Below are 25,126 nucleotides of genomic sequence, written 5' to 3'. Positions count from 1 at the left end.
CAAAGTCCGAGGTCCACGTCAAGTCCAAAGTCCAAAGTCCAACGTCCGTATTGTCGTGACGCTTTAGTCAAGTTACCTTACTCACGTGGGATTGGTAGGATAGGTCGAGTAAGGGATCATCCAAACCTTAGAGGCGCGGATAGGTTCACAACCGGAGTTACAACTTTAGGTGAGTAGGATTTTTAGGTTTCTTTTAGTTGGTTTTAATTAAAATAACGGTAATGCAAATAATATAAATTACTACGGCGATTATATGTAGGTAAATAAAAGTAGAGAAACAAGGGAGAGAGAGTTAATCATGCTCATGCAAGAATCATTTTTCAACAGGTTTTATTACTAAATCACTACATCTCTAGTTCGTCTCGCTTTGGAGACGACGCCGAAAGTATTGATCCCTAGTGCATGCCCACATCTCTAGGTCGCATTTCACTAGCATAAGGAGTTTTAATAATACCGCATCTCGTATATTATCTCCGCCCCGCACAAAGTTCACATCACCGGGAATTTGAGAGTTGCCCGACACCGTAGAACCGTAGACATTTTAGTCGCTACAGATCGACCGTTTCGAGCATCGGCATCTAACTTTGTACGATCTCGGTTTTTGGACCGGATGTTAATTCTATGCCTAATTCCTAAGTAGTGATTCTAGAATATTAACGAGTCAATCCGATTTTCACACGAAGGCAAAGATAACCCTCCCCGGGGGAATTAGCTCATCATCATAGCAGAATAATAAAACTTGTCAGATACATTAAGTAAATAAATGCAGTGACGAAATTAACAAGAAAAGAAATGACTGTTATTAAGGGTGAAATAACTTATCAGATTAAGTCAATAAATAAAATGGCGAAGGTAAGTATAAAGAAAGAAAACTAAACGTAGCTAAAGCATTAATATGCTGAAGACCTTATAATGAAGGCGAACCCCTCATATATATAGGCGGATGTCCCTTCACGTGAATTCCTAACCATTAAATCAGGTTTGTTTGTTTCTTATTTGAAACGTTCAAAACTTTGAGAATCAAAGTTTTGTTTCACCTGTATTTAAAGTTTTGTCCTTTAGCTGTTTAAGATTTTGTTTCGTAGCTTATTTCAATTCAAACCACCTGGTTTGAATTGGTACGTGTCTTCTCTCTTGCCAGGTGGTATCAAATTTAAACCATCCTTTGCCACCTACCTATGCTGACTCATCATGCCTTCTGGGCCCATGAGAGGGTGTCCACTTAGTGTGTCCAAGCATGGCCCGATTTTGGCGTTTTTACGACTTTTTGTTCTTTCTTGAGTTCGCCGCCGTCGCTATAAGCAGCTTCACTAGCCAACGCCGGCACCTAGATTTATCCGATTTGAGCTTCGGAAGTTTCCTCGCCTCTTTATATGTGGGCCGGCCCCCGCGACCGGTTCTCGTTTTTTGGAAACTTCGCTCTAGTCGCTTTTTTGTTGGGCTTTTTACGGGGATTGAGCGGAATTCCAAATATTCCCCAGATTCTTGTACTTGGCAGCTTCACTAGCCAACGTCGGCACCTAGATTTATCCGATTTGAGCTTCGGAAGTTTCCTGCTTCTTCATATGTGGGCCCGTCCCGCACTGGTTCTGTTCTTTTGGAAACTTCGGCTTCCACGGGTCGAAAGGGGAAACTCCAAATATTCCCAGATTTCACACTTTGATGCATGTTTTATCACTATATTCATTTTAATCGCGGAAACCTGCAAAAGTACGAAAATATAATTATTACATGATTATTAAACACATAATCGACCAAAATGCTATGTCTCTCGGGGTTTAATATTACAATTTTGGGTGCTTATCAACCCCCCACCTACATCAAGGTTAACCTGTTGCAACCTCCTATTGCCCTTACACTAAAAGACCCCACTTCCAAAAAAAAAAAAAAACACGGGTTGCAACCTCCACTACACCATAGTGTAGTTTGAACTCTACTTTCTCTACACCGTTGTGTAGTTTAAGCTCCACTTTCACTACACTGCAGTGTAGTTTGAAATTTTAACCACACAAATTACAGAATACATAGTTATTTGAAATTCGTGAAAAAAACTAGCTTCATCCCATATTAATAAATTGCTATCAATTAAAAAATAATCTACTCAAAATTTTATCAATAAAAGTATGAAATTTTAAGAAATGTTTCAAATTTTACAAATTCAAATGTGAAAATGGCTTCCCTTTTCTAAGATAATTCTTAAAATCTAATTCCAAAAAACAATTCTCAGTCCAAGAATTTTCAAAAACAAACATCTCTAGACCGCCATAAATACCGCTATGTAGTTCACTCAATCAACCTAATGAAGTCGTCTAGGGGAAGCTAGAACGACACTGCTAAATCGTTTCGAAATAGAAAATGCGGCATGTGGGAGTCGCTCGAAATTTGGACTTGGGCGACATTGGGCTAATTTGTTTCATATTATTTCAAAAGATACCCGTAGATCGAATGGATACCCTTCTCATGGAACTGCAGTGCCGCTCCAAAAACCAAGCAAATGAAAATGGGTTGCAGGATGAAGTTCCATTAAAGAGCAGGCTATGAAAATTTTAACTTAAAAAGGATTGCAAATTAGAGACAGGATACGAATATGACAATAACTAAATAGAATAATGTCTTTCTTCGCTTTCTTGTGTTTTTCTTTGTACTGACCTGATAAGTTTGGTGGATTTGGTTAACCTTTTTCCTAATAGAACAAGAGAATTCAATGAGTTAAAACAAAACAAACATTGGGTCGTCTTTAGCTTTTTACAATTTGGATTACAATCAACAATCCCTTAATCACGCATACCAAATTCAGACACACAGGTTGCTTTATTTCATCAACTTCATCTGGATTATCTCAATCTCTACAAAACTCAACTTCAAATCAAACCAAATAGCATAAAGCACAAGACCAAGAATCCAAAAGAAGGCAAAAGAGTGAGATAGCAATAATTTAAGCACCCAACATACGAAAATTATTTGTATATGAAATTTATAAACTCGAAAGAAATCAAGATCTGGCTTGGAACTTTCCCAACACCTGAATGGCAGGAACAACTCAGAGAATTCTCGACATAGAGAATTGAAATTGAAGAAGAAGGCACAAAGGAGAAGAAATAAAAAACTGGTTCTAACCAATTTTTTCCTATTTCTTTTTGTTCGGGCTTTGGTGGTGGGAGGTGTATTGGAGTCTATGTTGTGCCCAACATAATTACAGACCCCAACTTGGGCCGGAGTCTGCCCAACACAATTTGGGGTCTGTCAATAATAGGACCAATGTTCTAAAAAACGATAGGCGGTAGTCGAGTGGTGGGAGAGCGCCTAGCGCCTAGGCCTTTTAGGCAGTGCCTAGATGTGCTAGGCGCTAGGCAGGTTTTTTTCCTAATATATATAGTAATACACACCTATACTACAAGAAATGAAGAAAATCACTTACTATAACTCAAAAAATAAACATAAACAAAGATACTTATTACAAAAATACTTAATAGTTGAAGAATATCGACTTAATATAAAAACATATTTTTTCTTATAGTGGTATATAATTTACATTAGACTTTAGTCTTTTAAACTTAATCAAATTTTAAGCCTACATGGGTCTTTAATTTTCGACATTTAATTATTCAAAAAACAAAAAACCTTGACTGGACCGCCTAGAGGCCGATTAGTCCGCCTAGCCCGCCTAATCGGTCTGCCTAGACCTGCCTAATTGGTCCACCGATATTTAAAATGACTTGGACCTAGGCGAATCGGTTGGGCACTACTTAGCGCGCCTAGGCGACCGCCTAGACCGATTTTAAGAATAGTGAATAGGACCCTTATTTTATGATCAACTGTTTTATAGCAATTACTTTAGTGTCACTGAAACTTTTTTTTGTTCTTTTTAAACATTTGCTCTATCAATATTAAAGGAAATCAGTTACCATACATTACATTTTTTTTTTCTTTTTTATGTTGGCAAAACTTGATTATTTTCTCCAATTACCTACTTGGAAAGACATCCGTGTCAAAGGCACGGGCAATACCTAGTTTATAATATATTAATGCAAGGTGCTCCACTACCCCCTATAACCTATGCAGACCAAATTGCTAGGCACATAATTAAACTAATTTGTGTATTGCTAGGCACATAATTAAACTAATTTGTGTATTGAGGTCCTAATGTTAGTCTTCTCTACTCATACACTTACGTGCCTTATTAACAGTTGTGGACGCTTTGTTCACTATAACTTCCAATATAACAATCTCACACTTGATTTTTATTAACATATATTTCAGTTAGGTGCAAATTTTTGGTCATGGATTTGATCGTGATGTAGAAAGACAACGACAGTAATATAACAAATCTTGCTTTAGTTGTTACCAAGGACCAAAATATCACCGATATATCTTAGTTTTTTAGGTATCTGATATAGATATATTGCGATATATTGGATGGATATATTGACATATTTTGTATCCGATATATATCAGATTTTTCTATATATTTGATATATATCAACCAATATATACGATATATATTGTTGACTTTGACCAATCTTTAACTGATTTTTATTAATATATTAATGATATTTCCAATATAATCAGTGATATTTCTGATATTTTTTGATATATCGACATACAAAACAAAATTTTAGATCGGTCAACAAAAGAATATATTTCCCTGATATATCGATATATCCGATATATCAGTTTTTGGGTCCGTTATACCGCCCCGCTCATAAAAATATTTGGCCTTGGTTGTTACTAACAAAAGTGGTTTCAAAGTTTCAATAAGCTCAATTCCAATATGCATTTAAACCTGCTTTAAAATTGGCCCTTCAACAATAAATGTGGGAGACTGTGAATTAGGTTATTGAATTTAAACAAAGGACAAAATTTGAAGACTCAAAAGTTTGTACATCCCTGCCTCCCTGGTGGTAGTCGTCGTGGGCCCGTGGCAGACTTGAAGTTTTCTTGGGTCTGGGCCTGGTACTGGGACTTGCCTGTGAACATTTACAAGGTCAATTTTATTAGAAAAACAAACAATCGCACGAGTAACGAGTTGCAACAATCGAACCACGAACAATGGCTTCTTGCGCCACTCAGCCTCTTTGATCTTGTTTTAACCCTACAAAACAATACATCTCACGATCTGAAAATTGTGGCATCCATTTTCTACATGCAATAATCACGTTTCATTTGGAACTTAACGATCATAGTAAGATTTGTCCAAACGTCTCTTTGCATGCAACAGCTGATGTCAATCTAGCAACACATAGCTATCCTGTTTATGTTGGACCGGGAGTGAGCCTGAACTTCTACAGCGGCATGTTCCTGGGGGTAAAGTTCTGGTGGTGACTAACACCACGGTTGCACCGTTATACCTGGACAAAGTTATTAAGGCCCTGACTCATGATAATCCAAATATTGTAGTTGAGAGCTTAATTTTGGCAGATGGAGAGGAGCACAAGAATCAGATTTCTTTGTATAAGATTTTTCAAAAGGCTTAATTTTTAAAAATGATTACTACATCCACAATTGGTGGCGGTGCAATTTTGTTTTTTGGGTAAAGGTGGTGGTGCAATTGGTGACTCGTGTGGGTGCACTGCTTGTTGTTTGCGGCGTGGCACAAATTTCATTCATATTCCAACTACTTTAATGGCACAGATGGATTTAGCCATTGGAGGCAAAAAATTTGTGAATATTACTTCGAAGGGATATGTGCAAGAAAGTTCCTACTAGCCGCAATGTGTAGTGTGTACTCATAGATACAGAGGCATTAAATACATTGCCCGGTAGAGAATTAGCTTCAGGAATTGCTGAAATCGTAAGTATGGCCTTATCAAGGATGCAAAAATATTTGAATGGCAAGAAAAGAATATGTCAGCGTTATTAGCAATCCCCCATATGGAGGGAGGCAAATTTCGGAGCAGACTTTTGTGTGAAAAGAAAAGAGCAACCCTAGTAAAAAGCCAGAAGTAATGGTGGGAGAATAGACCGAGTCCGAATTTGTTGCACACTGATAAATCAGTGTGTTTGTTAACACTTTTTCTGATTGGTCCAGATATTAACTTCTTCCACCTCAGCATTTGAATCAAACAAAGAGACGAGATAATGAGACTCATGAGACGAAAAAAAAAAAAAAAAAAAACAAAACTTTCTCCCTCCGTCACTTTCCATTCTTCAATTTTTCCCGCCTAATCCAATCGTCACCAACACTCATCCTCATTGCTAAGGTATCTCCACCCACCATTGCCAACTCTCATCAATTCATACTCTATATTCACCTCCAAAACCGTTTTTGTTTTGTTTCCCCAACACTCGCAGTCATGCGCGCACTCCATATTTTTCGCGAGAGACATGTTTTATGGTCAAATATATCATTGTCTTCATATTGCACCATATATTGTGAGCTAGAGAAGTTGAGTTTTTAACGATTTGTTTAAACAAAGTCTGATAAAAAAAATTTAGTTCTTGATGAAATATATCATTGGTAATGACCAAGACTTTATTTGAAAGTGCAAAATCTGATTATGTCACTTCCTTTCCCTTGTCGCTAATAGTCATGCTTCAATTGCTCACGAGCTTTTAATGATTTCAGAAAAGACGGCTAGTGATCTTGTCGATATTACTGTTGCTATTGATACTGTGGTTCACTAGAGAAGCGGTTTCTACCACTGTTGTCAACCATTCCTTCGCCGTTACTAATGATGTAGCTCCATTTGTTGCTCCCAATGAGACTTCTACTGCTATTAAAACTCATACTTCCAATGTTTCCAATGATGATCTAGTTTTAGTTGGTAACTATACTGATCCTTTAACAACTGTTTTATGATGAGATTTGTTTTTTAATAAAATTGTAGATGGCGTACTAGTACCCGCTTGCTATGCCAACTTGTATCGTCAAATTTTTATGAAGCATGGGCATTTAGAAACCACTGAAATTATTGAAGTGAGATCGGTTTCGAATGCTTTACTTGTAGAGCTTCTCAGAGTTATTTCTGCTATGAAGAAGGTACATTTTAGTGGATTGACCATTGCCATTCTCAATGATTGGGAAAGAGTTATTTCTGCTGATATGTTGGCTAGAGGGAGTTGTTCATACCTAAAGAAGGTATGAACAATCCGTGTTCATACAAAAAAAAAACATGAATCTATAATAAATATGAACATTGATTGTTCATACCCAAAATATATATGAACAATAAATGTTCATACCCAAAACAGACATGAACATTAATTGTTCATACCCAAAACATATATGAACATTGATTGTTCATTTTTCGGGGTAGCGCCGCAGGCGCGTCGTGGGCCGTAGGCACGGGCATACCCTTTTGTATACAAGTCCATTTAACTTCTTTAACCATCCCTGATACATTTCACTTGAACATGACGTGCACTTCATTTCAGGCTTTCTAATTCCATTGTCTTTTCTCCTTCAAGTTCTTGTAATCTTTAAGTCTGTTTAAAAGCATAATCCAAAGCCGTCTTTTCCTACATAATTTACTCGCTAATAAGCCCATAAAGAATATTTGTCGTTGGAAAGCATGGGGTGTGTGACCATTTCTTCATATATTTTATCACATATATAACTTCTCAATCAACTATATAGTTGTTCTTCATCAACTGTTTATTAAAACAGATATGAACAATAACTGTTCATACTCCAAATTATGAACATTAGCTATGAACTATGTTGCATGAACACGGATGCGGACGCGGACACTGACGCAGACGCAGACACTGACGCAGTGACTCGGTTATATCTCAAAAAAGTAGGACGCGGACGCGGCAAAGGACGCGGAAACTAATTAATATTTATAATCTTATTTTATATAAATTAAACATTAAAAACTTAATTAAATGTATCAACATTCATAAATTCAAAACTATTAAAGATAAATAGCCACAAAATTAAGTTTAATATTTCCTAATCAAACTTTAAAAACATGTTATAAGTCTTAACAAAACAAAACAAAATGAAAAAATTGAGTTTTTTAATATTATTTTGATTTATTTTTTATTTTTTTAGGTCAAAATCCTCATCCTGACCATGTTGACCGCGTCCTGACCATGTTGACCACGTCCGACGGGCGTCCATGCTGCGTCCGTGTCCGCGTCAGACGCGGACACAACCTATTAGGAGATGCGTCCGTGCTTTAGAGGCTATGAACAATAGGTATGAACAATAAATGTTCACACCCAAAAAAAACATGAACCCAAAACAGACATGAACATTGATTGTTTATACCCAAAACATATATGAACAATAAATGTTCATACCCAAAACATATATGAACATTGATTGTTCATTTTTTCGGTAGCGCAAAGCGCCGCGAGAGGTCTCGTGGGCCGTGGGCGAGGGCAAAACTTCAAAGATTGGTGAACGTTTTTCTTTGATAACACGAGGTCACATTTTCAAATAAAAAATATAATAAAATGAGATAGGACAAATTTGCGGTAGACACACCTCGGCACCCTAAGGCTAAACAAAGATCAGTTGATCATGGTACTAAATAGGGGTGTTCATGGGTCGGTTTTTACTGGTTTCGAGTTCCATTCTATTTTTAATGGTTCCTATCAGGTTTGGTTATTTTATTTTATTTTTAAGAAAACCCGAAACTATACCCATTAATTAAGTTGGTTTCGGTTTTTTCTTGGATTATATATTATTATTACTAAAATTACGTTTTTAATTACGTAACATATATAAAAGTTAGTTTTTAGTGCGACAATAACAACACTATAATGGTCATAAATTCGATAATCTTTGAATTTTTTAGAAAAACTTTAAGTACAACTCATAAATTGTGCGTACACATGTATTAATTTCCATTTTAAATCGAACAAGAGTACATTATACTATACATACATACATACGATCTATATAAATATATATTACACACTAAATTTTAACATATATAGTGTATTAATTAATTCCGGTTCGGTTTTAATTCCGCTATTAACATTTTTAAACCCATAACCGCTATAAACAGTTCTAATTCCGATTCGGTTTCGGGTAATTAGATACCCATACACACTCTAGCTCCCAAACATATATAGGATATTCACAAAGTAATATTTTTTTTGCTTGGGATTAAGAAGAGATAATCAAAAGCTCCTGCACATAACTGCAAAGTTTGGTGGATGTTTTTGTTTTGTAGCAGGTGGACACATTTTAAAACAATGGAATTGAAAATTAAGAAATGAGATATGACAAAGTTCTGGTAAACACACCTGGGCAACCAATGGATAGACAAAGATTGATATGTGTACCACATAATGGTTATGAACAATAGGTATGAACAAAACAGATATGAACAATAAATGTTCACACCCAAAACAGATATGAACATTGATTGTTCATACCTATTTTTAGGTATGAACAATCCGTGTTCATACAAAAAAAAAACATGAACCCAAAACAAATATGAACATTGATTGTTCATACCCAAAACATATATGAACAATAAATGTTAATACACCATAACAGGCTATTTGCAACGGCAAAAAAGCGTTGCTAATAATTTTCGCAACGCTTTTTAAGTGTTGCAAATATGGCGTGGGTAAAGTGTTGGAAATTTTTGCAACGGTTAATAAGCGTTGCAAATAGAAATTTCCAACGCTTTTTAAGCGTTGCAATAATGATTTGCAACACTTTTTATAACTATTTTGTACACAAATTTAAAACATTTGCAACGGTTTTTTTTATTTTACAAACGCTTTTTAAGCGTTGGTGATTTGTAACGGTTTTTAACCGTTGCAAAGTTGTTAGTTAATTTTAAAAAATTAATTTAAAAATCATTTGTAACGGTTATGAGCCGTTGCTGATGGGTTGCTGATAAAAAAATAATAATTTCTCATATTTTGTAGCGACTAGCTAAACCTACAAAAAGATGCCCCCTCTTGCACCATATACATAAATCATAAATTCTTATTTAAACTAAATTTATCATGCACACAATACATTTTCATACTATTTTACAAAGAAACCATAATATATATGGGAAAAAAAACTGATAAAGTACAAAACTAATCCAACCATATATATTCACAACTTAGAGCGATTTTCTAAACCTCACAAACTTATTGTTGAACTATCACCATAAAAAAAAGTTTTCATACACTATATGATCCTAAACAAGATATAACACTTATTGTGGGAAAACCTTATTTCCATTTACTTCCACAAATGCTCCAAAAGAGATCCTAGCATTAAGATAAAATAGTCGACCAAGAAAAGATCATGAAGCAGACAATAAGGAGATCAAGACCAATTCAAACGCTAAATACTGATAATCTAAGGTATAGTGGATTGAGCTTAACAGTAAAAAAAGACTAGGGATTCTCACCTCTACATCAAAACCCGAATGGAGATTCATGAAAGATTCACATTATCAAGCACGAACTTATCTCTCAGCAGCAAACGACATTGTTTGCCTAAATGCATGGAAATGCACTTTCACACCCCTACAAACAAAGAAGTAAAGTTTTAGCTTAACAACAACACCAATAAGCAAACAATAACATTTCATTAATTACCTTGACAGCAATGTAGTGAAATCCATTTCCCACTAAATCTTTAGCAAAATTGAACCACTCTTGATATGAAACTTGAAGTCAATTCTCATCCATGGATTTTCTCTCTAAGAATCAATGCTTCATATCTTAATGCCAAACAACTCTGCCAAAGTCAACGAAATTAATACAAATCTATTCAAGAAACCAGTAACGCCAAAGAAAGAAAGATAATTATTACTATTATTACTACTACAACTAATACTATTACTACTACTACTACTACTACTTATTATTATTATTATAGAAGCTAGGAATATGGGATCTAGATAGTTAAGAGGGGCGCTCAAGCTCACTAGGCTCCTTAAAGTGCAAGTTGTGTTCCATAATCAGGAGGTCACTTCCCAGATGCCACTTCCAGGCACAGCACACCAAATTCCTAGGTCTACATCTATCAAATTTAATGTGCCCATGACCAAATCTAAAAATCAAACAAAATCTTTCTCGTACTTAACGAGGGGGTTGGAAATGCCAAATTCACGCCTAGATGCACAAAGAAACAGAATAGTAGAATACCAGTGGACCTGTGTCCCTCGAAAAAATAGAATAAGATCTAACAATAGTAGTATACTACTATCAAGGAAAAAAAGAATGAATTCTGTGTAACAATAGTAGGGTTCAACACTATAAAGTATATTGTATATGTGCAACAAACTGTACAAAGAAACTTCTTCCCTGCATCTGACAATACGAAACACTAAGGCCACCATATGGCTGTGAACTTCTATGTAAATTGAGAGGAGGGCTATTCTTTGGATATAGTAACGGCAGATTGGGGACCAGGGATATCCGGTGTAACTTGCATTTAATTTTGCATAGTTTTGTTGCCTCTTTGTTTCTGTTGTGATGAGATTCCCTCACACCCCTTCAATATTTCTTATCAGTAAAGGCTGATTTTAAGTATTGTGTTAACAAAAGAACCAATTATTGCGAAGAGTACGAATATGCAAGAGTAAATTTGCATTCGCGGACCACTTTGTAAGCAAGGAAGTAAGCGATACGGATGAATTGCCCGATCTAGTACAAAAGGAAACTGTAGTAACTAGTCCTTCCAAAACAAGCACTGAATGACACTCGAGAAAGCTCAACAATCCCAATTGCGCCCTCACCATCCATGCCCCCGAGGAGTTCAAGCACAACCGCCATCCGTTATAAAAACAAAATAACAAATAAAAGGAAAGAAAAATAAGTATTCGTGGTTAATATCCTAACATGGTCATTATAATGCCAAAAGCAAAGCCAAGTATTTGGAACCAATTACGGAAGCAACCACACAAATGTTCCTTCTGGCTTTAAATATACAGTCCAAATCATAACCATAAATAGGGTGTACTGCCCTGCAGGCCGGTAATTAGGTAAGAAAGCTACTTACGGAAGAGGATGTCATACTACACAGTTGTGTTGGAAAAGCCCTAGCACACAGGGTGAAAGTATTTTAGTCCCACATCGTCTAGGTTCCTACAAGACCAGGGTTACAGTCATGGCATCTACTCATTACGGAGCTTTCGAGGAAAAACGCACCTCTCATTATGGGGGAAGGCGGTTAGTGGGACACTAACACTAACGGCGGTAGGAGTGGGTTGTCAAGAACAGCCCATAAACATAAGGATGCTACAAAATGATATTGATTGTCAAGCAAAAAAAAAAAAAAACTTGCAACTTTCAACTTCTACCCCTATTCCAAATCCACATAAACCAAATACTTAAGTAAGATAGATACTTAGAGAACTTGAACAATGTCCGTACAGATGAAACAAACCATAAGACATGAAGGGAATAAAATGAAGGGAACAAAACTAAAGTTGTCTTCAGGTAAGAATTATCTACCACCAAACCACAACCGCAAGATCACCACGTATAGTTCCTGGCTCTGATTTCTATGGGTCTGTAGCTCCAATAAGTTTCCTCCCATATTTTATAACTCCTTCGCCTTCCCAGACCTATATACATTTAAATACTTAACTTCAGACTTGCAAAGGAGAAGAGTTTGTCATGAAGCAAGGGAATGTTTGTGATCCTAACCATGGCAAGCACAGGTCCAGAGCTAAGGAAGTCACAGAGACCGCTAAAGAAAGGCCTCTCCTTCAGATCGTGGTAATGTTTCTCAAAAACTCCTTGTTAGGAACCACCAGACTTAATGTACCACTAATTTAAAACCTTTATACCTCAAAACGTGACATAATTTCTGTGATCTGGTCAAAAAATGAAAATGTTTAAGACGTGTCCAAGAATGAAAAGAGAAGCAGTAAGGGAAACCCAATAATCGACTCCAAGAAAGGACAGACTTCGAAAGTTTTCAAGTGATGAGTTCGACAAAACAAATTGGGTTGATGGAGAGGGATAGAAGAGATATTTCTAATAATGTGCCATACTCAAATGCAAAATGCAAGCCAATAGAAACAGTCTAGTCCTTTGGAAAAGGTGGCTAGTGTATACAGTCTGCTGACTTAGGTGGTCTGCAAAATAAAATATGTCTAGAGACTTACCAAACCTCTCTGCACTCCATCAGGTTTAATTGCAATAAAAGTGTGTTCCATCTGAATAAACAAAGTGCAAATGGATGTTAACAAACAGTATAACAATAAGTGTGCAGCCCAGAGAAGATTCATCTAGAGTAGTTCATACCTCTGCATCATATGCATCCTGCTCCTTAAGCATGTAAACTACAAGAATAGACCATTAATTCAGAATCAGAAATGAACAAAACAGGATTTTCTAATTAAGTCACATAGTTCGCTTTTTTAAATCACAATGACAAGACATTAGCCAGGGTTTGAGGCTATGTTACATGGACACGACATATTATGAAGGTAATCCATGTCGTCAACCTATCCACATGTTCGTGTCGGACACAAAGCATGTAATATAGCTCAATTTTTTATATTTCGCCATGTCAGTCACTACATTTATCTGTTCAATGTAACTTAGCTTTGAGCCTAGGTACTAGATCATAGCCTAGGCGAGTGCACAACAACTATGATAAAGAATTATGGCTGCTAAAAGCTCAAAAAATAAGAATACTGTTTTCAGTATATAAAGTCGATATATTTTCTATCTAATTAAGTAATTATATAATTCATACTTCATCGCTGTGTTCAATTGACTTAAGTATTTTGAAATCGAAAAAAATGGAAGGTATTAATTGATAGCAAGTTAGCAATGCAAATTTCGATACAAAAAGCAATGAATGCTCCTAGTCCAATATTAACTGTTGGGGTTAAAATGACTTTGATTGTGAACCATTTCATAACAGATCATCCAAATGAAAGAAACCAAGTGAGATGATTTGATCAGTTCATCAAAAGCACAGAGACTTTAGTTACATGAACTGGTGTAGCGTATAGATTGCAATTCAATTTACCCAAACTAATTTTTAGTAAAAACGTAAAAGGACTTGTAATTGTTAACATGTCTCTCCTAAATTAATTATTGGCTTAATTGCACATCATGGAACTCAAAAGAGACAAAATGAGAAGTTAAATTTCAGAAATCAAGCATAGCACCTAAGAGAGCTCGATTACTAAATATGCACAAGTTGAAAAGACAAATATAAGATGTGTTAATCATATCGACCGTGTACAAATTCCAAAAATGAAATGAAAGGATCAAGAGAAAGGTTTGATCACTGCAGAAATAATGGTAGTGAAAAGATGAGTATATAGTTCAGGGAGTAATGTATATAAATGTCGGAGAAGTCTAGAATATCATCCAAATTTAGAATGCATCCCACGCCTTTTATTCCGACCCACTATACTTATATGATATATAGTTTATGTTGAAGAGGTTGCGAATGTCACATTGCTATAACTCCAACAAGGACAGGGGCCCTCTTCATTTTGCCCAGAACATCATCTACTCAATACATCATCTCCTTTTACTTTAAACAATGATTCTAAATGATTATCAGTGTTTTATGCTTCTTTTAAGCTTCTTGGATCTAAACCCGTTTTCAAAGCTAAATTCTTACTGTCAGTAAATGGCTCTCCAAGGGGCACAAAGATGAAAGGACTCATTATTTCTTCATTTCAATTAATCATTTCCGTGTAGTCAAGGATCTGGTAATGGTGGTGTGCCAATTAATGACTTTCATATTCGAATGAGCTCCAATAATGACACCCTATCAAATCTATTTTCATCAAATTCATGAACCAATAAAAACAACTCAATCCAACAAATCATTATAACTAGCATTATTTAAACAACCTAAACTCTTCAATTCAATCACAAATTGCAACAACCATACCAATCCCAAGCTTTAATTGAAAGTACAAGACAGAATGAAACAAAATAACATACTTGAGATCTGAGAAACTTGTTCAGGAGTAAGTTTAGCAGAAAATCCACTAGCAGCAGCCTTATAACTATAAATTATAGCATCTTTCGCAGCTTCTTCACTATTTTAACCAAAATAAAAACAGCCCATCATCAATTAAACAACCAGAAATGCAAAAACAACAACAAAAGAAACCAACCTTTAAAAAAAAAACTGACCTGCCAAGAACAGCGAATATGATAAGTTTCAGATTCTTCTCCTTCAGGCTTTGAACAGTAAGCAATAGAAGGGGCTGTAGGAACTCCGTCACCCACCATCAAATTCATACCCACAAAATGAGTAGTATAAATTCCTACTCAGACCTTTTACTTTAAACAATACATCATCTCCTTTCATCCTCTTAGAGGAACAATACAAACACCCAAAAATAAATAAATATATATAAATGTAAACCTGCAGCAGAAGGGCGAAAGCAAATTCCAGAGAGCCATCCGTTGGGCACATTCCTCGACTCGTTCTTCCATAAAACGAGGCGACAAAGAGGTGCTTTTCCCCCTAATGAAGTAGTTGTTGCAAATGCAACTCGCTCTCCCTTCTACACAATAACAATAATCAATTATTATAAATCTTCCCTATATGTTATTGAGAAATGTAGATTGAATTGAAAAAATAGTTAAAGAAACAAACCAGCACAGAGAGGTGAAGATTTGGAAGCAGAAATGAAAGATCTAAGGGAATTAGAAATAGATCTGTACATCAACTAGTAACGACTGACTCGGTTGGAATTTGATTTTGAGGAGTGTGAAAATTAGGGATCTTGAAATAATGCGGTGGTGAGAGAGAGAGGATAGAAAAAAAAGTTATGTTTTATATTTTGATTTTTTTCATTTGCGAAATTTTTAAGTTTTTAATTTGTAACACTTCTCCAACGCTTTTTAAGCGTTAGCAATTAATTCCAGAATATCACCCAAATAAAGCAACGCTTTACAACATTGCCAACGCTTATTTAACGTTGGAAACTTACTAACGCTAAATAACCGTTGCAAATCAAAAAATGGGCGTGTTGCAAATATCTTATTATGGTGTACCCAAAACATATATGAACATGATTGTTCATTTTTCGGGTAGCGCCGCAGGCGCGGCGAGGTCTCGTGGGCCGTAGGCACGGACATACCCTAGTGATAATATATGGATCAGAAAAATCTATAACAATATTAATATTTCAATCCTCAGCCATTTTATTGATATGGCTATAGAACTCGAGCTCCAAAAACAACCCAAAAAGAAAATAAAACAGCTCATAAAGCTATCAACCATCGCTAACTTCAAGTCGGAATAAATACTATTATGAAAACCTAAATCCTTAAACAAAAGAATGCCTCAAAGATCAGAGCGACCTTTGCCGTTCAATTTGAAAAACAACATGCTGGATTGCAGAGTAGATAATGGAATGTAAATACAAAAACAATATTCCCCATCAATGTTTACACGACAATAATTATATTTTTTTCACCAAAAACAAAATTCACAAAAGTTTACAACTTAACCAACAAATACTAGCAGCACTATCTTCAAAAAATGCATATTCCCAAAAACTTTCTTTGTGCCCCATATAATTTTTTTACCCAGCCATTTACAAAACACTCTTTATATAAACCATGTACTAACGTATTGTACCATCTATGGTATCGATGAATCTAGAAAAGACAATCGTCGAGCCGGTCGTTGAGCTTCGCGCAACTGTGAAATACTTGCCTACAAAAACATTTGAAGCATAACTTAGTCATTGAGATGGAGAAGCTAGCCAACAAAATATAAAGATGTAATGTATTTGCTATTTTGGATACCTGTTGAGATGTGGAATAGTCACTAGGAAATAGTAGCATAGAATGACAGACATCATTCGGTGGGAAAAGGCCAAGAAATGGAGGTACTTGATTTGGGTTGTGTTCATATGAAGGTTGATGTACCAGTACTTGTCGATACATGTCTAATGTTGCGCCCATGTTATTTGAAATTTGGCTATGTGATTGTTGGTGAATCTGCCCAAGTCCCAATCTAAATGGATCCTACACAACACATATGTCGAATTCATAATCATCTTCTATATATTGATATACTACAATGGACATCAAAAATACTTACCACCGCACAACTTGATAAGCATTTAATGTTTCTCCGATATTCCATCTATTAAAGTTATATTGTTGTTCATGTGCCTCCCATACAAAAAGAAATGACTTACATGATATATCATATACCTTAAGATCTTGAGCAATTCAATACTTTAAAACTAAGAATAAAGCAATACATACCATAGTTGGGTTAGTTGTGTTATCCACATTTAATTCCCCTTCTATGTCTTCTGTAATAGGTATCTCCTGTGTCTCTTGGTTACCTATATGATACACTCACATTCAAAAAAATAGAGCAAGTCATGTAAGTTACAAATAGATAATTAAAATATCATTGATATGTAAGCACAAACCCTTTGGTTTAGATGAAGTTCTCCTTCTGGATGGTCTAGTCTCGAGCGGACCTTTTGCTCTTTTAGCTGGGCCACGACTTGGTTTTCTTTTTGGGTCTCGAATTTGTGCATCCTCATTCATGTCGGGTAAAGAAACTCCATGTGTATCAGGTGTGTTCTTTTGAGATCCTTGTCCTTGGTTCACATCTTTAATGGCTAATGCATCCAGTTTCGCCTCGACTTGTAGTAACTCTGACTTAGCAACTAAGCACAAATCACTCGACGTCGCACCCTTTGCAATAATTCTTTGCAAAATATGTGACAACTCACTATATCGAGTTGCAGCTTCCGGATCAATGTCCCTTAGGATCGCTTCTCCATACGAAGTCAAAACAACTTCATCAATGACATTCTTTGTCCATCTTTTCAGATAATACTTGGAGAGCAAACTACAAAAATTCAAGTCACTTAAACAATTTCAAAGCATGGGAGCAAAGTATTCCTTGAAACCCGAACTTTCTACATGTACAAAACATTGACTTTTCTGATTGATTATATGTAAGAGTACGACTCCTTCTCTGACTTCCTATTTCCTCCACTCTATATTTACAAACATCTCCGTCAGTTTCATCCAATTCCATTCGAAGATCAAGAGTTTTTTTGTACTCTTCTTGAAATATATAAAATATTTTTCTTGTATAAACTTCAGAAGCTTCACGTTCCACAGACCAATTAGACCACAAGCTAGGTGCAGTTTGGCGTGTCCTATAGTCCTTTTCCTTTTCAGATTCACGACGAGTAGCCATAGCCTTGGCATATTGATCTACAAACTCTCGAAGAATCATCTTACTTCCAAAGAATGCTTTCAAAAACTTGTTTATACTTTCACTCCTTTGTGTCGTGGTTACACCTGCACAAAAATGGATACGAGCATACACTTGAGCCCATTTTTCGCATGACTTGTATAACCCTTGCAACCACTTATTATCTTCCAAGTTAAAATCTTTGAGAAAATCAGCCCAAGTCTCTTGAAATTCTTCAATCGTTTCTCCTTCATATATGCATTCTCCAAACGGCGATTAAATTCATAATTGCACTTATAAACATGTGATTCAAGTTTGTTAATGCATTATTGTAAATGTGCCAAAGACATAGTCCATGATAAACACCGTGAAACACATCATCACTAATAGCATTCGAATCGCCATAGCTTGATCTGAAAAAATGGCTTCGTGTTTTTTCCTCCCATAGCATTCAAGAAAGTAGTGAACAACCATATAAAAGACTCAGTTGTTTCTCTCTCTATCAAACCACATCCGAAGATAGTTGTTTGCCCATGATTGTTGACACCAACAAACGGTGCGCAAAGCATGTTGTAGTCATTTGTTCTAAATGTTGTATCAAAACTCATTACATCACCAAACAATGCATAGCCACGCCTTGACAATCCATCACAGAAAAAGACCCCACAAATTTCATTATCATCATTGGTTCGAATAGAATAATAAAAATGTTTGTTCTCCTCTTTTTTTGCTCTAAAATAATCAAGTAGAGATAGTGCATCACCTCTTTTACGAATTTCTGCATGTTGTCTTTGAAAGAAGTTATTGAGATCAGTTCTTGTGAAATTAAGATATTCAGCTCCTCCGGCTTCTTCACTGGAAATATTTGAATATATCGGATTTCCAATTCCTGAAGAATACATTTTACTAAAAAAAGTCTGCTTGTGAAAACATAACACTTCTCGTGACCTCATCAAATGTGCACTCTTAGTCGACAACTTCATGAGTGTGTTCTCGAATAAACTTGACCAACTCATATTTCCCCTTTTGTTAAGCTTAACAACAAATTCTGCTTTACAATTAAATCGTCTTTCATCTCTCTTTTTTTATTGGAGTTTTGATCTTAGTATAAGTACCTTCACAAGAACAACATAATGCATATCTCAAGATCTTCTTTCGATCACCGCTTTTATTTGTTCTCCGCTTTCTAACACTAAATCCAACAACTCTTTATGATAGTGATTATAGTAATTGTGCGCCTCTTCAGAAGTGTTAAACTCCATACCAACTTTGGGATCTTCATCAGCCAAGATGCTACTTTCTAAGTTATACTCATCATGCTCACATATCATCATCGATCCCAACCGTTTCATTTAAAGCCTCCGGACTATTATCATCAAAATCAAGGGAATCTAGGACCTGGAAATCTTCACCATCCATCTACAAAAGAAAGGTAGTATATCAATATCAAATATATTTATTTCATTTACATTGACATTGAACAAGTTTAAACAAGAAAATCTTTATTAAAAATAAAATCTGTAATGTTGAGCAAAAAAAACAAAGTTTACAATAATGATCACTTCAAGAAACTAGCTTAAAAAAAAATTAAAAGGTGATGTTTTAGTAGGAAAAAATTAAAGTAGTGATCCATTAATTAATGTGGACAATAGTTTTGGAGGTGAATATGGAATGTGAATTGATGAGAGTTGGAAATGGTGAGTGGAGATACCTTTAGCGATGAGAAAGAGTATTGGTGACAATTAGATTATGCTGAAACATAAATTGAAGAATGGAAGAATGGAAAGTGACGATATAGAGAATGGAGGGAGACAACTTTTGTTTCTTTGTGTTTCATTTTCTCCTCTCATCAGTTGTGAGAAACTTTATCTCGTATTTTTGTTTGATTTTAAAGTCAAATGCTGAGGTGGAAGAAATTAAGATGTTGACCAATAAGAAAAAGTGTTAACAAGCACCCTGATTTATCAGTGTGCAACAAATTCGGACTCGAATAGACCTAATTTTGTTTATAGGAGAGAGAATCAACAATCTATTTATTTCATATTTATTTTTTTAAAATTTGGAGTGGGTCTACCAAGAGCCCTGTATACTGTTTTTTATTTGTTATCTAATACAACTATCCTTTAGCAAAAAAAAAAAAAAAAAAAACTTATTGGCAATCCCCCTAGTACAATGACTTATGCTGTCAAACGTTCTTGGCGAAATCAAATCTGAAATTGTGTCACTTGATGAGAAGGAAGGTGGAGCGAAGGCAACACTAAACTTGGGTCACATCTTTGGTCATTATAAATTGGGCTGGGCTCTGGTCAGTGGCTTCACGGGGAAGCTGTTGTGGGTGGAATGTTCATGGCTGTGAAAATGTCATATTGGCTTGGCTGGATTTCGGAGTCAATAGTAAAGCGTGTTTACAATATTCTCGACTGGCCAAATTACCCACAGGCTTACCACCACCTAACAATATGACTGTGAAGTTGTTCACTTCTTTACATAATTACATGGAAGTTTATGAGAAGGGAGACGGGATATTAAAGCTAGTACTTCTGAAAGGTCCCTTAGCTAACTGTGTTTTTAGTGGCGATTATGACAGAAAATCCCTTGATGGCTTTTCATGGATTCTGCAAGTCATACTACCATTTTCAAACCAAGTCTGGGATGAATGAGATTGATATTGGGCTTTTAGTGATTAGTTTGACACACTCTCGCACCAAAACTTTGATTCCTGGATACGTCCCAGGTCGCAATGCTGCAAACTACCAGAGCGCCAAAGCAAAATTTCAGAACAGCTGAACAGGAACATGAACAGCATCCATGGTGGAGGTTTGGACTATGCTACCTTAATTATTCAAGTTTCAAGCTTAATTATGAACTGATCGTAAAGCAGGATGACTAGTATATTTTCAAAATATAAAATAAATAAATCAAATTAAATGAAAATCATATAGATTAGAACCATAGCGCATACCAAGTTCTTAAAGTCAGACTTGATGAGGTCATAATATGGCGCAAACAGGACTAGATGAGGACAGGACAACATAGAGAAGGGACCTAGTCCACTTTCATCTTCCCAAACGATCATATGATTATACTTCAAGTTCGATTCAGTTCGTGAAACTAAAGAAACAAGTCAATCCTTATACTCTAAAATGGAATTCTTGAAGTAACCTAGACGAGTAATGAGCCCTAATATCTACCTACTTCTTGACGTCAGTGGCTACCAGGTTTCATTCATTGTGACTGTCAGTTGGTTCACTCTACATTATTCTTGGTCATTTGAAGACGAATCAGCTCCATCGGGAGTTCTACCAAGAGAGAAACCAGGCTTCTTAGGTTGGCCTAGTACTGCCGTATCACTACCCAACATCAGAAGCACAGAAGAGACTGTTGGTCTATTTTCTACATGTTCCTCAACACATAAAAGACCAATTTGTATGCATTTTAGCACTTCATACGTAGAGCATGTACCACTCATTGATTCATCCATCAGCTCCAAGCCCTTTCCTTCTTTCCATAGCTTCCAAGCCTAAGATAATAAGCATTTCCAATTGATAACCAGGTTTAATTGACAAAGCAAATACCTAGTATTATTATAAGATACAAGAAAGTTCTAGCACTTACATATCCAAGAAGGTTAAGCTCATTGCTGGAAGAGTAAAATCCTCTGTTTTTCTTACCACTTACAATCTCAAGCACGTACTAGAACACCATAGCTAAAGACATCAGATTTTACAGAAAATAGTCCATCCATTGCATATTCAGGAGACATATAGCCACTGCATTTTGTCATTGAAGGGAAATAGTTAGCCAACAGGGTTTTAGGGGTCTTTCACCAGTTATGCATTCGTGAAACAACTGTGGTGCTTACTTCTTTTTTTTTTTCTAAGTAAGCAAATTTTGTATTAGTAGTAAAAAGAAAGTGTGCAGAGTACAAGGTGGGCTTATAGCCCGCTAACCTAACTGTGGTACTTACTATGTTCCAACAACTGTGGTTGTATTCGCTTCAGTTTGGTCACCTTTAAAAATTCTTGCCATGCCAAAGTCTGAAATTTTTGGGTTCAATTCATCATCAAGAAGAATGCTGCCTGCCTTAAGATCCCTATGAATGATTCTTAATCTTGAATCTTGGTGGAGATAGAGAAGTCCTCTAGCGATCCCTATGATAATGCTGAAGTGCTTTCGCCAATCCAGAAGTACACTTTTGGATTTATCTTGAATAGTTTTGCATGATCATAGCGATTCCAAATTAGTGGTGAAGTGTTAGAAAACTAATCATAATCGCATATAGTTTCCATCCAAATAAATGTATATAGTTTTGCATGATCATATGCAAACACATTAATCGTAAGTTGCAACTAACCGAACAGAAAAAAGTCCAGGCTTTTGTTGGGCATGTACTCATAGATTAATATCTTTTCTTCCTCTTCAATGCAACACCCCAAAAGCCTAACAAGATTTCTGTGTTGAAGCTTGGCTATCAGCTTGACTTCGTTTTTAAGTTCCTCAATTCCTTGTACAGAATTCGTAGACAGTCTTTTCACAGCTATTTGTTGTCCATCTGCCAACGTGCCCTGTGGATTTCCATTATATATTTTTCAATGCTATGTTAAGGATGAAAAACCTTAATATTTCATTGTGTTTGGTAAAGGTGTAGATGATAGAAGAAAATATCATCAGCAATTCAGCATATAAGGTTTTAAGGTGTACAACTCAGAAGAAAATAACCTAAGCTACCTGACCACTTGCAGATGTAACTGCAATATGACATACCTAAGCATTGACGAATTTATCCTAGTGAATATCCACCATTATATATCTATTTGAGATCGTTCAGGGGGACTGTGAAATGTACCTTATATACAGAACCAAAACCGCCCTGCCCAAGCTTGTTTGCGCTAGAGAAGTTCTCTGTTGTAGCAGCTATTATAGCAAAATCAACCAGGGGTAATTCTAGATCGTCCTTTTTGTTCTCCTCAGAGTGATCTCCTGTATTCGATAGAAACATACCAAATAGTGGTAATTCCTGGAAGCTTTTCCCCGTATTTACTGTGTAAAAACAAGGGATGAATACCTAATAATAGTAAATGGCAATGTCTATGGCTCTTTGCATATTTTATTCCTAATTCAAGAATATATTAAGATAAACAGGACATTTCAAGGGTTCTTACCTCTTTCAAGGTCATCTGATTTTCTTTTTGATATGTTTCTTTGTATCCTTCTCTTCCATAAAAAATAGACACTGAGCCCCAACAGAAGTACCACCGAGACAACGACAACCGTACTAATCGTGGCTATTGATCTACGATGGTTGTCTGCAGATTATCAACACATACACTTAGAAACTGGTATAAAGAGTAACAAACTCTGAAGACTTGGCACATCCTTGGTGCAGCCTAATTCTAAGAGTGTCGACGGGCTAGGTAGACTTAGGCAATTAGCATTAGGACCTTTAAAAGGCCAACTTTAGAAAACAACACCAGCCTAAAGGCCTCGCACAACACATACCGAGTTCTGATGCTGGGACCCGCACATAGATCTTCTGGCCACCTTCAATGAACAATTTGTTTCACACATTTCCTTGCATTCCTTGAGATTCATATTTAAGTCGACAAAAGTTTTCAATGTATCAGGTAGTTTCATTCTCTTCATTTCTAAGAACCCGTCATCTTTCCCGCATTCAAATTTCTTTTTTTGGACACAGCCACTAGATCCATCTCCCAACTTCCAATCCCATAAATTCTTAGGCTCAAATTCTTTAGTACATTTACAAACAGGTGACTTATTAGGGTCACATATACCATAAGCACCACATTGATTATACCTGTCACATTGGTCTCTTGCTGCAACTCCATGATCCTTCCAATAATTATTATCAGCAAACCATGTTAATATCTGAAGCTGATTAACCTCATCAACTATTAATCTCGAAATAATAGATTCATCACTTATTGCAATTGAGAAATAAGTTTGTTTTTTATTGTAAATAAAACTGAAACTGTATCCATCTTTAGATTTCATTACTGGATCACCACTAAACTGGATTCCATTCCATGGACCGCTTCTAAAAATTGGAATTTGTCCTTGTAACAAATAAGCTTCAGGAGAACCATGCGGTTCTATAACAAGGGAATAGTCACCTATAGAAGGATCTTCAACACTTTTCCATGATACCAATGAATTGTTTAGACCTGTATTTAAATCCCATCCTAACTTCATGCCTGGTAATAATGTATCTGTAGCATGATCAAAACTCTGCCATATAAAATTATTTTCTACATCATCATCACTTTTTTCCATAACAACAAAATTTCCCGAGTTCAAGAGCTTCGCAATTGGTTTTTGGGCCCTGGGGTTCCCTAGTTTTGACGACCAAATATCGCGTTGGTCTTGATTGAGAAGTAGAAAATTTCCATTTTCATGCATCATGAAAACTCCAGATGAGTTGGTAACTGGAGTGTTTCTGTTTGCAACCCATACTACTGTTAAAAGTGAGATATTCTTGTACCATATACCCAAGTATCTGTTCTTTGAATATTTTGGACTGAAGAATCCTAGCTCAAAACGTTGTCCTTCTGAAACAAGAGTTTGGCCATCTTTAAGAGATTGTTTGGGAACAAGTGTGTTGGCTGAGATTGAACATTTCGAAAAGATTGAGAGAAGAGTTACAGAAATGACTAGCAAAGAATTGAGATAAGTGATGTTAGTCATTTGGACCTTGTGCTTTAAAAAACTCTACTGAGAAAAGGAGATATGGCTATATTTGTTCAAACATTTGGAGATAGGATGTGTGAATTGGGAAGTAGTCAAGAGCCAGGGTTGATGACTCTGCTGCCAATGGTCTTCTCTGTTTCATTTTGTCTACAAAAATACTGTTGTGTAAAATAGAAAGCACTTGTGGAGTTGTGGGCTTGTCGCCTTGAAATTTCCACTTTGTACTTTGGTAGGCCTGGTGCTAGTGTACGGTGTACCACATGTGAAGTATTCCCATTTTCATCAATTCGCATTAAGATCATCACCATCCCATCCTACAAATTGTACTATTGAGTA

At 36.0% G+C, this 25,126-nt stretch overlaps 1 long non-coding RNA gene and 3 pseudogenes across 3 annotated transcripts; 1 reads left to right on the top strand and 3 right to left on the bottom strand.

Annotated features, from left to right (window-relative positions):
- The first annotated feature begins 843 nt into the window (after positions 1 to 843).
- LOC147477292 (3-dehydroquinate synthase, chloroplastic-like) lies at positions 844 to 20,874 on the top strand (annotated as a pseudogene).
- Positions 12,106 to 16,293, bottom strand: LOC147477294 (nucleoside diphosphate kinase III, chloroplastic/mitochondrial-like; annotated as a pseudogene). The gene is made up of 6 exons (XR_015208266.1): positions 16,276 to 16,293; positions 15,269 to 15,410; positions 13,168 to 13,205; positions 13,029 to 13,079; positions 12,565 to 12,734; positions 12,106 to 12,482 (listed from the first exon to the last, which is right to left on the bottom strand). The product of XR_015208266.1 is annotated as a nucleoside diphosphate kinase III, chloroplastic/mitochondrial-like (transcript).
- On the bottom strand, positions 16,425 to 17,220 carry LOC147477293 (uncharacterized). The gene is made up of 3 exons (XR_015208407.1): positions 17,131 to 17,220; positions 16,663 to 16,884; positions 16,425 to 16,570 (listed from the first exon to the last, which is right to left on the bottom strand). It is a non-coding gene; the product is annotated as an uncharacterized LOC147477293 (long non-coding RNA).
- A 134-nt stretch (positions 20,875 to 21,008) lies between the features above and the next one.
- On the bottom strand, positions 21,009 to 24,888 carry LOC147477291 (receptor-like serine/threonine-protein kinase SD1-8; annotated as a pseudogene). The gene is made up of 6 exons (XR_015209800.1): positions 23,585 to 24,888; positions 22,932 to 23,150; positions 22,440 to 22,650; positions 22,053 to 22,290; positions 21,701 to 21,855; positions 21,009 to 21,605 (listed from the first exon to the last, which is right to left on the bottom strand). The product of XR_015209800.1 is annotated as a receptor-like serine/threonine-protein kinase SD1-8 (transcript).
- Positions 24,889 to 25,126: the final 238 nt, after the last annotated feature.

This window comes from Coptis chinensis, chromosome 9, assembly GCF_015680905.1.
Source record: "Coptis chinensis isolate HL-2020 chromosome 9, ASM1568090v1, whole genome shotgun sequence".
Classification (NCBI taxonomy): Eukaryota; Viridiplantae; Streptophyta; class Magnoliopsida; order Ranunculales; family Ranunculaceae; genus Coptis; species Coptis chinensis.
This window is presented reverse-complemented; position numbering and strand designations above follow the sequence as displayed.